The sequence below is a fragment of the Neopelma chrysocephalum genome, unplaced genomic scaffold (assembly GCF_003984885.1).
Source record: "Neopelma chrysocephalum unplaced genomic scaffold, ASM398488v2 Primary Assembly neopelma1_59, whole genome shotgun sequence".
In the NCBI taxonomy this organism is placed as follows: domain Eukaryota; kingdom Metazoa; phylum Chordata; class Aves; order Passeriformes; family Pipridae; genus Neopelma; species Neopelma chrysocephalum.
Genome location: NW_020897714.1, coordinates 5870070 through 5887285, shown reverse-complemented (window position 1 = coordinate 5887285; position 17216 = coordinate 5870070). Strand labels below are relative to the sequence as shown.

The 17216-nt window shown below is 38.2% G+C and overlaps 1 protein-coding gene across 3 annotated transcripts in view; it reads right to left on the bottom strand.

Moving 5' to 3' along the window:
- Positions 1 to 17216, bottom strand: part of SYT1 (synaptotagmin 1) — a 364604-nt gene that overhangs the window by 273644 nt on the left and 73744 nt on the right. For 2 of the 3 annotated variants that reach the window (XM_027679772.1, XM_027679770.1), the window contains exon 2: positions 7784 to 7889. The exons of the other annotated variant lie outside the window; for it this stretch is intronic. The gene's annotated coding sequence lies outside the window, so the exon portion shown is untranslated. The remainder of the gene's footprint in view (positions 1 to 7783; positions 7890 to 17216) is intronic. 3 annotated transcript variants of the gene reach the window in all.

Here is a 17216-nt window from a genome sequence, read left to right as displayed (position 1 = left end):
CCAGTTGTTTGTGCCAACAGTTCCAACCAGTCTGTCAAGCTGTAAAGGAAAAATTATGACTCTGGTTGGGTCACCAACCATTCTGACACTAACAGACAGAAGTTATAGATAATAAAGTGGGAACTGGTATTCACACAATTTACCGAGGAAACAGTGGGAGAACAGCAAAGGATGTATTTATCTCAGGACCATATCCTAACTAATTGTGCAGAAAACAGGCAACCCCAAAGCAGAGGTGGGCACTAGAAGGGATACAGCAGGTCTGCCTGACTGCAACTGGAGATCTGGATGCCCACTGGGAGCCTGCCCCACTTCGGGCCAGACCTGTTTTCTGGCACCCATTTCTCTCTTTTCCACATTTTGCTCATCCAGGATGTACAAATTTTGGATTCACAGTGATACAGAAGGCAAATATTTTTTAATATTTTAATGGAAGGAATATATTTTTTTTCTTTTCAATGCCGTATATGAAAGGTTACAGGTGAAACTCACTCAAAACCTGATCAGCGCAATGAATCTGCTGCACTGCATGATGGGCTACAAACTGCAGTGTGGGGAAAAAAAACACTACTATTTGTGGTTTTAGCAGAAATTGTCAGCTATACTTAACATCAATAATGGATAAATACAAAATAACATAGCAAACAACTTGGTATCTATCATAAGCACAGCCCTGATGAAAAGAAAAAATACTATTTCTCTAAAATACATGATGGGATTTATTCTGTTCATACTCACAGAGGCATGCATAAAGAAGAGTTCCTGTGCAACAACTGTTGGTCTGCTACTGGAAAACAGGTGTCTGTGAGATGAGGTTAGGAAAAAAGTTTTGCAGACTATCCTGAGAAAATTACCTTTGCTTTCACTGCCTGCTCAAACTGTTTGAGAGGTACCTTGGCAGCTGGGGCACCAGTGCCCCAGCATTAGCAGCTGGGGCTGCCCCAGGCTGGACACAGCATGTTCCAGATGGCTCCAAATGCACCCACCACAGAGCACAGCTGAGCTCACAGCTAAGGTGGGGGCAGCTCTGAGAAATGGATTTAAGATGGGGCAAGAACACTGCCCAGCAGTGAGAAGTGAAGGGGAAAAGTGTGAGAAACAGCCCTGTGTGCAGCATGGTGAGAGAAGGAAGAGGGGAAGGAGATGCCCTAGGGGCTGAAGCAGAGATTCCCCTACAGCCCCTGCAGTCTTTGGAGGACCCCATGTTGGAGAAGGGGAAAAGCATGAGGAGTAAGGAGTGACAGGGACCAGCTGTTGTGAACTCGCCGCAACCTTCATCCCTCACCTCCCTGCACTCTCATGGGGGGCAGGCAAAAGAGTTGGGAATAAAGGAGTGAAGTGAGTCTTGGAACAAGGGAAGTACGTGCTTTAGGTTTTGTCCTTGTTTTTCACTGTACAAACCTATTTTAATCGGCAATTAAGTCAGTCTTCCTCAAGTCAAGCCTGTTTTGCCTGTGAATGGTAACTGGTAAGTGACCTACCTGTCCTTATCTCAAGCCATGGGGAGTGCGATATGAAACTTTGTATATTTTAAAAATACAAATTCTTATCTATGTCTGACAGATCTCATCACTGTGAGAGCCTGGAAGCCAGCTGAGGTCAACGCACCACTCTTGGGGATCAAATTTGGAACTGACTTTTACTAATTTAGGTAGTTCGATTATACAAAGTGGCCAAAGTTCATTACAATGCTAAGCACACTTGCTAATAGTGAGGTGAACAATACCTGTACATAGAAAGTATATGGTGGCATCAGCACCCGCTGTCCCCAGCCACCTTCTGTGAAGATTCAAAGTTCTAGAGTGGTTTCGGAAGCTGCTTAAACTGATTTAAGGCTTTGCTGCTGCCAAAAGAGAAGAAATCCTGCCCTACTTTCCACATGCACATCACTGCACTATTTTCTTGTGTGGCAGCAATAAGGCTTATCTGGCTGAAAACTACTCTCTTCACTTTTAGTGCTGGAACAAAAAGGGAGCATAAGATCATCACTTCCAGCAAAAATGCTATCATGAAACTATATCCTTGGACTGTTTCAGGCTCACAGTTTCAATGTACCTTGTAAAATAACTGCATATGAGACTTGGATCACAGCTGTTCCCCTAACTTCACACTGTGGTTTCTTAAAATGTTCATCCAGATTTATTCAGATGTAAAGATGGTCAGAAATACCCTGTTGGTTTTTGAGCCAATTTGCCACAAAATTTATATTTCATTAACTGAGCAAATCTGTGACAGAACCAGAGGAGTTCTGAACCAATCTAAATCCATGGTCTGCCTAATCCTGTATCCTCTGTGACAAATAACAAGATCAATTATTTTAAAAATACGCATGACCTCCTGCAATAGTTATCTGGAACATAATTCATTTCATGAAAGAACATCCTACCCACTTATCCATTCATTTTGCCCTACATGTGGGGGTTTTTTTCTACCCCCTAAAATCTTGCAATAATTTACTTAGAGAATCATAGACTCTGCTGACTTGGAAGGGAACCATAACAACCATTGAGTCCAACTCCTGGCCCTATGCAGGACACCCAAAGAATCATGCCATGTGCCTGAGAACATTGTCTAAATGCTTCTTCAACTCTGTCAGGCTTGGTGCTGTGACCACTGCCCTGGGGAGCCTGTTCCACTGCCAAACCACCCTCTGGGTGAAAAACCTTTTCCTGATATCCTACCTTAACATTACCTGACTCAGCTTCATGTCATTTCCTCAGGTCCTGTCAGTGGTCACGAGAATGAAGAGATGGGTACCTGCCTCTCCATTTCCCTCAGTCAGGATGTTCAAGACCACAATGAGGTCTCCCCTCTTCTCCAGGCTGAATAGGCCAAGGGACTTCAGCTGCTTCCCCTCAAGGCCCTTCATCACCTTTGTTGCCCTCCTTTGGATGCTCTCAATAGCTTTATACCTTTCTTCTATTGTGGCACTCAAAACTGCACACAATATTCAAGATGAGGCTGCACCAGTGCAGAGCAGAGCAAGACAGTTGCCTCCCTTGACCGGCTGGCTTTCCTTGATGCCCCCCAGGACATGGTTGGCCCCCCTGGCTGCCAGGGCACTGCTGACTCATATTCAACTTGCTAGGACCCCCAGGTCCCTTTCTGCAGTGCTGATCTCTGGCCTCTCATTCCCCAGTGTGTGTACACAAAACCAGGGTTGCCCAGTCCCAGGTGCAGAATCCAGCACTTGCCCTTTGTTAAACTTCATATGGTTGGTGATTCTCCATCTCTCTAATTTGTCAAGGCCACTCTGCCTTCGAGGGAGTTGACAGCTCCTCCCAATTTAGTACCATCAGCAAACTTACTTATTATTTCTTTGAGTCCTGCATCCAAGTCATTAGTGAGGATGTTGAAGAAAACTGGGCTGAGGATGGAGCCCTGCAGAACCCCACTGTTACAATTCTCACTTCCGTATAAATCAAAAAATGTTTTGAATTTTGCCAGCTTCTTGGCTTCATCCTATAGAATCTAGTGGGGCTTTTATCCAGCCACTTAAAAACCACAATTCTCTTCCCAGGTATGGTGTGCACTTGTAAGTGCATACTTTCCCCATAAACCTACTATTTTCCCAAGCAATTTTAGTTTCTTTTTTGTCTGCCAAAAAGGAAAGAAAAGACATGTTCCCCTGCCATATAAACATATGCAGGAGAATGAGCATCTATTTTCTGACCATTACTGATGCTGAGATTGACTGGGAGAAACAGCAAGGGCTCCAAGTACCACCTCTGGCTCAGTGAGCCAACTGTTTGATTGTTCTCATGTTGTTTAACAGCTTATGTATAATTGCTGCTGGTTTAGACCGTAACACAATAAATGCAGCACTGTGGGAAGAAAGAGACCTTTTTTGCACCAGCAATTTTAGTCTCTTTCTTACAGGAAGAGTAATATCTGCACTTGACTGTATTACTTTGTGAAATTTTATTTTCCCCCAAAAAGCCTTCAGTATACCTGATTCATCCTGAATCATCAAACTCCATAAATCTCATTGCAGCCTATGCTGCCAGTATAAGATAGTTGAATTTACTTTCAGCTAAGGAGGTTATACAGAGTTTAATAAATTTCAACACATTAATTAAAGTAATTTTTGCATTTATTGTTCTTGTTATTTTTAATGGATGCACGCACCAGAGATCTATGCAACATTTCATTTTCACTGTTGCTTAATAGTTTACCTTTAAGACGACAATGATTAAAGCAGGCAAGATGTATCTATCTACAGCCTAGGGATGTTAATTTATCAGTGGATTGTAGGCTTCCCGAAGAGAAATTAGGGAGGGGTTAGTTCAGAAAAAAAGGAGGTAAAAACACAGGAAAAAGAAATTTTGCACATATTTATAATTTTAGAGACAGGTTTACATTCAGCCTTTGTTCACCTATAATTTTGGTGTTCATTGCAACAGTCCCAGGATTCCATGATTCCCTGTTTTTCATAACTGGGCTGCAAACAAAATACTTCTAAGGCAAGAAAAGGGGAAAGAACTCAAGTAAGTTTTGCTATCAGCTGGCACAGTATCTTGAATTAAAAGAGTTCACACTATTAGACTGGTTTATCTAGGGCCTCCTGATTATGGACCTGTACTATTCACAGCTTTCCTCAGTGCTCTGTGGAGATTTCCTCAGTGCTGACCTGAGCACCACTCTGCCTTTCTAGAATGTCCAAAGCAACTACAGTGGAAGTAATAGTTCCTGTAAGAGGAGAACTGCTTTCATCCTTGCTACTATCATCAAATACAAGCAAAATATACCACCAATATACATGCCATAGATATTTCTAAGTGAAAAGTAGTATTAAAGAGAAATTGCATCTAAAACACTTAGGAATATTTTTGCCAATACAATGGCATTTTTAAATAGGAAGACTCCTTGCAACACTTAACCATCTGCAATTATTTTGTATTTCAATAAGAACTTCCTAATACTCAAGAAGTCTCAGAAGGTATTTCTTACTGACTGTTTATTACAGAGTATCCCCTTTAACCCAATTTGTAATGTATTATGAAGACATCAGCACACTGAGGGACCTACCAAACAAATTCAGTGACTCGGGTGACACATTAAGAAGCATTTCTAGTTCAGATTTGTGCATCAGATCCTCAGGTTTTGTTGCATCCTTAAGTTACTGGAGTAGATTCTTTTACATTCTCCTGGATTCATTCCTATTTCATTTGTGCTTTAATTTGCTTTTCCATTTCATATTTACCTTACAGACAACTTTATTCTATTTCACATTCCTGTGAACCTTATTGTAGCTCATGGGTCTATGTGGATAATCTCTTTAGCAATCCACTTCAGGGCACAAGACAGTCAAATGTGCTTGCAAGTCCTTGAAGCTACTGTTCAAATGGAAATTCAACTTTCAAATCCCAAAACATTTGCTTTCATTTAAATTAGTTTGAGTTATAACATTGGTGACTTACTCTCAGACACATTCACAGATAGTATTTCATATTCTCAGAAGAAACTGCCTGTAACCGAGATACGCACGATAGTGAACAGAGATGGAAATTAATTTTATCAATGTGATGAACACACTACTACTTCAATCAAAATTAATTTGCAAGTTTCGGTGGAATAGGAACAGATACAGGGGAATTAGAAAACAAAATATTTTTCTTAGAATCATAGAATCTGCTGAGTTGGAAGGGAACCATAACAATCATTGAGTCCAATTCCTGGCCCTATGCAAGATGCCCCAAGAATAACACCATGTGCCTGAGAGCATTATCCAAACACTTCTTCAACTCTGTCAGGCTTGGTGCTTTGACCACTTTCCTGGACAGCCAGTTCCAGTGCTCAATCACCCTCTGGGTGAAAAACCTTCTCCTTATATCCAACCTTAAACTCCCTAACTCAGTTTCATGCCATTTCCTGTCACTGGTCACAAGAGTGAAGAGATCAGCGTCTGACCCTCCATTTCCCCTCATGAGGGGGTAATCTCTCTCTCACTCCCCCCTTTTTCCACATTCAGCACAGAACTGTTCCGGTTTTTATTACTGAAAATAAAAGGCAGGCTCTGGGTAGAATAACAGCCACTGCTGAACTCACTCATTCAGAGTTAGTCTCACAACAATCTGCTCTACAACACAAATAAAAAGCAGTATTCTTTCCAAGTGAGTTCCTTATTTGGGGACAATTTACTTTGAGGACATATTGTTTTACATTTTCATGTGGCTTTTCACTTGTTTTGTGAACTTTCACTGAGCAGTGTCTGTACATTTCATTTTCTTCATATGTTGCTGCTTTTCATTTGAACTGTGGATGATCTCCACTTCCACAAGTACTCTGTGAAAAATCTGCAAAATTAGGAAAAGCTTAAAAAGCTCTAACACAAATGAAGCTTTGAAACTCTTGCAAGCATGAGCAGTTAATTGCATGGGAACGGTGACATGCAAACAGAAACACCTTTCCTCTATTAGGAGTGAGTTTAGCACAATGTATCACTGACATTGCATCAAACCTGGAAATTATAAGGAATCTTAACAGAATAAGATTGTTTGTCTTCTCCTCATCCCTGGAGAAAATGTCAAAGTGACTGGATGAAGACAGTCTACTCAGGCTATAGCAAGCAATGCTAGGTATATTTAACATATTCAAAAAAGTATCCATGCAATTTCCTAAAAGCAGTTTCATTGATTAATTTAAAATAGCTATTGAGTCAAGAAGTACTAAAGCAAAACTAAAATGGGTAGTAATAAATTTTCACTACTGATTGCTGAAAAAATATTTTTAGATGAAGCAGTGACAACAGCACTGTAAAAAAACAATTTCCAAATGTTGTCTGAACAAAACAGTATAGTAATTACCTTAGAACATCCTTAAAAATACACATTCATTTTCCCCTTACAACTATAGCTAAACAGAGATGTAAATTAGAGGAAAGAAGGAGACTTTAATTTTCTAATGTCTATGAGTACTGTGCATTTTTACTAATTGTCTTTCAAAAAAAGAATAGTCTTGTTAATGTAACAACCTTACAAGAAATAAAGACTTCCATAGTAAATATATTTATAACTGGACATTATTACTCTATCAATACAATTGTGACATAAATTTCATTTTTGGCTCCTAAAATCAGAAAAGGATCTAGAATACAAGCCTGATACTATAATCACAGCTACTAGTTTCACTGTGCTGTCTACATCACTGATACAGGGTTTTACGAAATGACTACAGAAGCAATGGGACTGCTTGGTGGACTGTTATAGAGATTGAGGTATACAAGCATTAACTCAAATAGAACTTGTTAGCTAAAAAGGCACAGCTGACATTTTATCTGCAACCTCAAAAATCACAGTACTGTACTATATGCATCTAACATCATCTAAGATATTCACAAGCAAAAATATAAGGACACATGCTACTGAATGTATTAATCAAAGACAAGCCTTACTCAGAATTGATCTGTTTAGTGGTGCACAATGGCAGATGTCAGAGCATATTTTTTTGTGATGCAAGGCTGCTCAAGATCATCTATGGATAACGAACCATAACAGCTTGGGATTTGATAAAATGCAAGCTGATGGTGAGAGAAGGCAAAGAATACAACTATTATCTGAACAAAAAATACATATAAACTGGATATTTTTGATCTTTAGTATCAGAATGAAATTATCATGTATTGTTATAAAATTGTGTGTTCATTAATCTAATAGACTTTGCATCAGAAAAAGCTATTTTTTAAATTTATTTACTACTTCCATTTTATTTCTTGGAAACTGCTATGCATTAAAGTATTTAATAGGGTATGGAAGGTAACAAAATCTGTGTTTGTTCAAGATACCTTATATGATTGGCATCAACACAGTTTTCACAAGGAAATCTTGAATGAAGGCTCTATCAGTCACTTTCTAGTTTCTTCACGGTTCAGAAAAAAATCCTTTTTCTCCCTTTAAAAGAAAGACATTTCATGTAAACACTTGCCAGTTCTTGTACTGCTGTATTTTCCAACTTAGCCCGCACACAACTGCTGCTTAAAAACTGCCCTTCAGCTGACTGCCAATAGTTGATTATCATGAGAGTTAATCAGATAGTTAAGAGACCTAGAAAAAAAAGACATGAACAAGTTTCCTTCATCATGGACTGATCTGGGCTGTTTTCTTAGTGTGCTCTAATATTATACATTTCTGCAGATTTCATCAGTGAGCGAAGTGCAGTGAATTGTAGTGATCTCACATCATATTTTTCTACTGCAGTAACCCACAAGGTTCCTTAACTTAGCATGCTCAGTGAATTAATTTGATACCAAAAGGACATGGACTTATACTTGGACATTTATTAACTTCTATACACAAACAGACAATTTCAAAACAGTTTGGATTAAGGGGCAAAAGTGACATGAGTCAATTCAATCTTAGACGCAAACAATTTCCTAGAACTATTCAGATTATACTAGAGATTTTAATGTTTTTTCCTTCTCAGCTCTTCTATTTTTCTTCTATAGAGTCTCCTATTCTGGTAAATTAAAGGAATTCACATTGCTTTTCCGCCACAGCTGTGACTAGAAGCTCCAGTTAAGACTGAATGCTCACTGATCTGGACGTTGTTTGAACAAGACTGTTAGAGATCTTTAAGATTTTTATAAATCAAATCCCTGAAACAGGAAAGGATAGGAGTAAAGCTATATCAACATATTTGTTCTACAGATGAAAGCTGAGGTACACAAAAATTAAACACTATGCTGAATGTCACACAACAAGTCTGGTTTAAGGAACCTTCTCAGTCTTAAATGCCTTGAATCTTTGCCCACTATCTTAATCACACCTCAAAAAAGCTGTTCTCAGTCCCCATATCTTGTATGTAGCAGTTTTCATATTTTCCTTAGGAGGAAATACCACCAGTATTTAATTTTGTCAGTCTTGACAATATATAAAACAGCAAATCTTGTTAGAAATAAAGCTATTTTTTACACAACAAAAGTACTGCATAATTCAAAAGTTCATTTAAATTATTTTAAATACTTTGGAATCTCTCTTTTTTCAGTACTTAAGAATTAAGAAATCAGTATTGCAAAAATGATGGCATTTTTTGTAAATGTAGATACCTATTATTTGCCATCTAATTTTTATGGAATAAAGCCCATATCAGCATGGTGTATTGCACTGAATTTACAGTCACCAAAGTCGGGGGTACCACAGAATTTACAACACCACAGAATGCGTATTTTCCATCAGAAAAGAAAGACTAAATCCTTTCAATTACTCCAGGACCTAGGGTTTTAATGAAATAACTATCAGGAAAAACCGGTTAAAAATGTTCCAGCTTTCAGAGTCAACAATTATTTTGTAGCTTGTGGTTGTCTAGATAGAATGTATTTATTTATCAAAACAACAAAGTAAAATTAAACTTATTAGATGCAAACCACAACATTAATAAAAAAACATTGCTGCAAGGTCAAGCACTCAAAGTTTCATTCAGTCTTTTTCTGATGCTTTATGACAGTCTCTGAGTCACATATTTTTTGTGGGTAGCTATGCTTATCCAGTGCCTATGTTATTTTTAAAGGAATTTAAAGGGTTTATCCCTCCTACTCTGTGAGTGCTCTAGAATTTATATACCTTACAGAGCAGATTCTTAAAATTAAATTATTATTTTCATGATGGATTTTTTTTTCAAGATAATAAAATCCACTAATTTTATACACCCAATAATGGATCCTCATTTCTCTCCCACCCCAACTTCTTTTTATTTAGAGCACGTAGTATATATTTTAAGTTCCTGTATACCCAAGCACAACTCCCATTGTATTCCATTTTCCTGCCTTCCTGGCTCATTTCTCAACCATTCCTAGTTCTTTCTAGCTAGGATTACTGGTTGATGCTACTGGCAGTTATGCTGGCAGCTCTGCATCTGCTGTCCAGTTATCCAATTCCTTATAAAATCTGTCTTCCCTAGAGCTCCCTGCCAATTCTGACTCTTTTTGTCTAGTCAGTCCCAGTTTCCACTCTGTGTCCAATTTTTATCCAGGTTGATATTATCCAGGTTGACTATTAATCCACTGCCTTTGCCCATCAAGCCTCGGTCATTGCCTCCTTAGCTCAATGCTGACCAATTTTCTCCCATCCTGGTACTCTTTTGTCCACTGGGGTCCCGGAAGAGTTCCAGCTGGGATAACACACAGAGGAGTTATTAAAAGCCATCATGGAAAACTCTTTTTCTGTCTTTTTCATCTTGCAACACAAAGTCTGTTGAGTCACTTCTTGGGAATACTATGAGTTTATCACAGTCAGCCTCAGGAGTTTTGAGAAGCCAAAGCACACTCAGCAATGACCACAAATGTATTCTTTTTTATCTTTATTATTAACAAATCCCTCTTTCCTCTGCGAATTCTGCTCATTTTCAAAAGGCTTAGGATTTTGCTAATTCTAGCACATAGTCACAGGGATGACCACAAACACATTCTGTTCAGAACTGGTAATCTCACTGCTAGGCAGAAAACTTAACTCCACCAGAAAGAAAACTTTCAATTATGACGTGTAGTTCTCTGTTGAGATCGTAACTGTGTTGAAAAATCCTAGTTCGATGCAAATATTTCTAGGGAGACATGAATTAACCTTTGGGAGTCAGGAGAAGACAGATAAATCAGTAAATTAAGTTTTAGTATGTTTCAGTATAGGTAACAGTGAAACATGATCCATGTTTCAACAAGAATTTTCAGGTTTTCTTGGAGATTTAAACATTCTTTTTACAAGTCCCTTGGGGAGCAGAATGAACCTCTCTCACTTATTGGATGAACAGTGCATAATACTTTGCATAATGAAATTAAGCAGCCTGAAGTACATGTGAACATGACTAATGAGACCAAATGCAGCAGGAAAAGCAAGCAGATGGCTTGAGTGAGCTGGAACAGAGTAGCAAGGAGAAATCTGAATGTTTTGGGATTTTGCAGGGTATATAGAGACACAAAAATATAATCTTTGCATTTCTGCGTAACAGTGCATCTGTCAGCACTTTGATGGCCTTTATATGTTGTCTATGGGAGATACAAAATGCAAACAAAATGCAAACAAAATGGACGTGAGGGGGCAGGGGGTGTTTGTTTCACTTTGTGTCTTGCTTTTTTAATTTCATAAAAAAGATACTTAAGCTAGTGGTATATTTTTATTGAACTAGTCTTTCTCCAACAAAAGTCTGGTTCTCAGATACCTCCCCAGTAGTACAAATATCTGCGGGAAAATGCAGAAAGAGAGAGAGAGAGAAAGAAGGCAGTAGGTATTAAAAGGTGATGGGAAAAGGCTTTCTTATCAAGAAAGTTCAATGACCAACTTATGAAGGATGCTACAAGAAACACTGGAAGATGCAGAAAAATTCAGTTTGCTCTCCTTGCTTTCTGGGAAAAAACAAATCTGTCCATAGAAAAGATTAACTGTTCATTTCTATAATTCGAGCTAAATTGAGGGTTACCAGACAGCCTCTCCTTGGGAGGTATTTCTTGGGAGGTATAGCTCTACTCTGCATGAACTGGCTATTTACATCTGCAAACTTAAGGGATTGCTGGCAGTTATGTTATAAAAAACGAGCAGATTCAGGGAGAAAAAGTATAAAACTGAGCAAATTTACAATGTCATCCCGCCGTCATATCTATTACAAAGGACTGGGATAAAACACCTTTGGATCTGTGTTTTCCGACACCTGAGATTTATTTTTTTTTAACTAGAAAACTTTATTTGATGTTTTGAAAGAAAGCTGGGACACTACCTGGGATTGCAATATAAGGATATCATGTCAACGAAGTAATTTAAACTAATGCTCAGAAGAAAATGATTTAATTATTTTTTCTGCACCTATCAATAAGTATAGTATTCTGTTTCACTGTTAATAATGCTACAGCTTTAGCCCACCTACCAAATATTTGACTATTACATGCTCCTAGTATTCAGTGCTCACAGTGTAATCCAGTAGTGTGGAATATTTTTATTACCATACCACATATTTGACTATTACATGCTCCTAGTATTCAGTGCTCACAGTGCATGCCAGTAGTGTGGAATATTTTTATTACCAACAAAAACTGTAGAGGTACAAGATTAAGACATTCTTTAATCCCTTCAGCTAGTTTTCAAAATGTATCTCTTCACTGTGTATACTGGTCTCGGTTTTTTAAAAGTTTAGAATATTCAGAAAAATAGAAAGAGACAGAATAATTTCATGGAGCATCACTGTTTGGTTAAAAAAAAAAAAGAACCAAAAACCACAAAACCCCAAACTTCTTTTAGTTCTGGAAGACAGTAGTGATATTTCTTTACTATTTCTTCAGGACTTCTGACTGCATTTTCTATCTCCTGTACTAAACAAAAAACATTTTTTCAGGTTTAAGTATATTGAAGTTATTTCCACTCTGAAACAATCACAGGAGTCTCTAATAACCTGGAATCTCTAGACCAGCAAGACCTTTCAGTCAGTCTTGACCTACATTTATCAGGTGACATATGTAGAGATTTGGGTGATCTTTTTATTTTACTGCAAATGATTCTTAATTACACTGAAGCACAATATTTAAGCTTCACCCCAAGAAACACTATGAACTGTTTGTTACATGAAAAATGACCTTAAAAAAGAACTGCAATACCCAGACATTATTCCAGCCTGTATTACTTTTATCAGATCTCCCTCTGATCTTCTATTTTAAATACACACTGTTATTCAAATTATCAGCAAAATTCAGCTTATATCACTATCCTTGCAGTTTTCTAACATAACTTGCATTTTTTTAGGAGTACCTACCATGCTATTGATTAAAACATGGGGTTATTGATCTCAGTGCCTTTTATCATCCCCCCAGACCAGGTATGCAATAGTTTTGTGAGGAAAAGTATCAACTGACAATTTCTATATTGTCAATAGTTTAAAAATTATAATCTCCTTATGTAAAGCTGTTTGTCAACAACTTCAGTTGCTAAACTGAGTTTCTGTGATCTTCTGCAATAATTTGTATCAAAACAGAGGGCTCAAACGCACAGCCAGCATGGCTTCATGAGAGGAAAGTCCTGCTTCTCCAACCTGATTTCCTTCTAGGACAAGGTAACCCACCTAGTTGAGCAAGGGAAGCCACTTGATGTCATCTTTTTGGATTTCAGTAAAGTTTTCAATACTGTCTCTCACAGGATCCGTCTGGACAAGATGTCCAGCACACAGCTGGATAAACACATCGTGTGGTGGGTGAGCAATTGGCTCAGGGGTCAAGCATAGAGGGTGATAGTGAATGGTGTAACATCAGACTGGTGATCTGTCACTAGTGGGGTTCCACAGGGCTCCATCTTGGGCCCTGTGCTCTTCAACATCTTCATGAATGACTTGGATGCTAAAGCATGATGACTTGGTGGGTTAAAGCTGTAGCATTATTAACAGTGAAACAAAATACTATACTTAATGACAGGTGCAGAAAAATTAATTAAATCATTTTCTTCTGAACATTAGTTTAAATTACTTCGTTGACATGATATCCTAATATAGCAATCCCAGGTAGTGTCCCTAGAAGGGATGGATACCAAGCAAGTTTGCCAATGACACAAAACTGGGAGACTCCCTCAAAGGCACAGAGGCCCTGCAGAGAGACTTCGACAAATGAGAGAGATTGGGAATCACCAGCCATATGAAGTCCAGCAAAGGGAAGTGCCAGATTCTTCACCCAGGATGGGGCAACCCTGGATGTTCATACAGACTGGGGAATGAGATGCTGGAAAGCAGTGCCATGGAAAGGAACCTGAGGGTCCTGGTCAACGGCAAGTTGAATATGAGTCAGCAGTGCCCTGGCAGCCAGGAGGCCCAACCCCAACTGTGTTGCCAGCCAGGCGAGCGAGGGGATTGTCCTGCTCTGCTCACCTTGAACATTGTGTGCAGTTTTGGACACCACAACATAAGAAAGATATTAAGCTATTAGATAGAGAGTGTCCAAAGGAGGGTAATGAAGATGGTGAAGGACCTTGAGGGGAAGCCATATGAGGAGTGACTGAGGTCACTTGGTCTGTTTAGCCTGGAGAAGAGGAGACTGAGGGGAGATCTCACTGCAGTCTACAACTTCCTTGTGAGAAGAATGTAGTGGGGGCAGGCACTGATCTCTTCTCTGTGGTGACCAGTAACAGGACCCAAGGGAATGGCCTGAAGTTGTGTCAGAGGAGGTTTAACTTGGATATTAGGAAAAAGTTCTTCACCCAGAGCATGGTAGCATATTGGAAGAGGCTCCCCAGGGCTGTGGTCACAGCACTAACCCTGACAGAGCTGAAGAAGCACTTGTATGATACTCTCAGGGACATGATGTGACTTTTGGGGATGACCCTGTGTAGGGCCAGGGGTTGGACCTTGTGGGTCCTTTCCAGCTCAGCATATTCTGTGATTCTGCGATTTTAGGTTTGGTATATTGTTGTATATAGGAAGCTGGTAGGAGCAAAGTGCAAAACAAACAAAAGAAGGTGGTTCTTTGCGCAACAGGTGAAATATTTATGAAACTCTCAGAAACATATTAGGAGTTAAAAGAAAGTTTTAAAACGTTCTATAGGGAAACTTAACAAGAACTTAGAAAAGAGATTCATTGCTAGGGGGAGATATCACACCAGGTTCAGGAAATTCCTTGCGCTGAAAACAGTTAGAGGTTGGGAATTTTCAAGAGACGTGTGATGTGTTCTCACTCTATTCCTCTTTCCCCTGGAAATCTTCTATGGCTTGTTGGAGATAGGATGCTTAACACTGTAGGTCCAAGTCTATAAAAATCCCTCATCTGAATTCTTGGAATCATTCTTCCATTTCAATGAGATGCTCTGCATCTGCCTATATCTTTGCCTAAGCACTTATGTAAAGATGTTACTTTCTAACATTCTTTTTGCTTTTGCTACATCTCAGATCATTAACATTAACTTTTCTCCTGTGGCAAAAGCAGACTGTAACAGCTATAAACATTTTTCCTCCACGTGTATGCTGAAGCGTGCAATTAAAAGTAAGAATCGATAGTTCACTACAGAGCAAAAGCATCACATTTCCTTACATTGTGCCAACTTCTATCCTCAAAATCTCATTCTGACCTCTTGTATCAACCCAATTCCATACTGATCAATTCATTTACTTGCTCCTAAAGAACAATTTCCAGCTTAAACTACGAGCATGACCTTCAACTTATGAAAGACATCAAACACAAGATCAATCTGATGGTATAGAACTCTCTGCAGAAGGAAACTAAACAGTTGGTTTATTTCATGCCACAAGTGAAAATAACCCAAATACATAAAACTAAGAAGTTGACAAATAAAGAGCAAGTTTTTGAGGTTCTGTCTTCCAGATCTTGTTCAATTAGCAATTAGTAAAGTCAACTGAATTGGCCAGCTGACAACTTGTAATGCCAAAATAAGAGTGTTCTTGGCCAACATCAAGCTGATGTACAGTGTGTCACTGTACCTAGAAAACTCAGCATGTCCTTTCCAAGATGACAAAACAATTTTCACAAAGCTCTGGTAATAGGCGCTCACAGTTTATCAAGATTCTGTACATTATCTCAAGTTTGACTGTCTTCAAAACAATAGTTTATTAGTCAATTATGTTGGAAAGAAGCATTTTCCCTTACAAACAGCTTTGATGAGTTACCATTCTCCTCACACACATAAGGGAAAAAAAAAATCAAAATCCACTTGCCAAGCATTGTTTCCCAACTGCAACATTTAAACGGAAGGTTGCCGTTTCCTCTGGCAAAGACTTATGAACACAAAAAAAATGCTGTACCCATAAAATCAGGAAATAAATATACAATCAAATTAGAAATCTTAAACACCATGAACTTATCACGTGCACTCAGGCAGAGCTCTTTTGCAATTAGGGATCAGATAAAGATTTTAATTAGCTCCCTTGAAAATTGGTGTTTGCATTTACAACGTACAACAAGTTCATCACCGCTTCTTTGTCATCCATTTTCCAGGAAGCTTCTTAGTCAGAATATATCCTCTAACTCTACACCCAAACCATGAAGCAGTCAAATCATGGTAAATTACAACAAAGCATCATTTAAGAGTGGGAACGCTTTGCATTTAAGCTTGGTGTTCCTACTGTCCAGTCAGGCAACACACCATAGATAATGAGTTTTTACAGTTGCACTTATTCGGAAAACAGGAAAACATCCCAGACAACCCACAACAGTGAAACCAAGTTTTCAAGCAATGATATAAAAAAAGAATGATATAAATTACAAGATTTTAAAATTAGTTCAGACAAACAAATGCACAGCACAGATGTTTCTGCCTTGTCAGAGGAAACAGTGCAAGGCCCACATATTTTTCAATCTGCATCTTCTATTATTAACTTTTATATATATATATATATATATAAAATATATATATATAGTATGTATACTATTATATGCATACAGGTTAATGAACATAAATGTATTAATAACCAATCTGTAATTCCAGACTAACCAGGATGTTATAAAGATACATTTTTAATAATTTTTATTTGTCTTTGAAGTACTACTTTCTTAACTATAAGGAAATGCCTGTCAGTAGGAGAGGAAACTACTCTATATTGCGTCTGTGCAGGTGTGGATGACATGTAGTTTTACAGTCTTTTACTTTTCACCTTAACAAGGCATTCTGAAAAACATGACCTTATTGTAGATATTTTTATTTCTCTCAAGACTCAAAATAGAAAATAACCAGATACAAATTTTCTACTGCTTGATTTACTTGAGTATCAAAAGTAAGTTCCTCCTCATTGATATAGTCCCCATACGATGAGCAAAATGTCATGCCCAACAGCCTTTAAGCCACTACTTCAAAAATACCACTGAAAAAAACTCCAGAAGACTGTTAAAGCACATGGAAAGTCAACTTAGTTTTCTACAGATTTCATGAGGTTTGCCAATATTAGCTGATCAGGCCTAAAATGCGTGAAGTAATGTATCATAAAAACAAATGCTTTCTGAGAACCTCCAACAGAATAGTGATACAAATAATATCACTTATCAAAGAAGTAATAACACAATGCCATAAAAACTTCAAAAACCCTCATATGGCCATTGACATAATCAGTTCAAAATTATACAACATTTATACTAATATTACTCTTTTTTCTTCTTTTGTTTTCAGTTTTTCAACCAAGTATTTTTGTTTTAACTACAGATAAACCAACACTACCACTTCATTTCTAGTTGGCAGTTTTTGGGCTATCTCTAAACAGTGGTATTCAGAAGGATGTTCATATTTCAGATACTCTGGTGAGTTGACCCTGGCCATAAACTA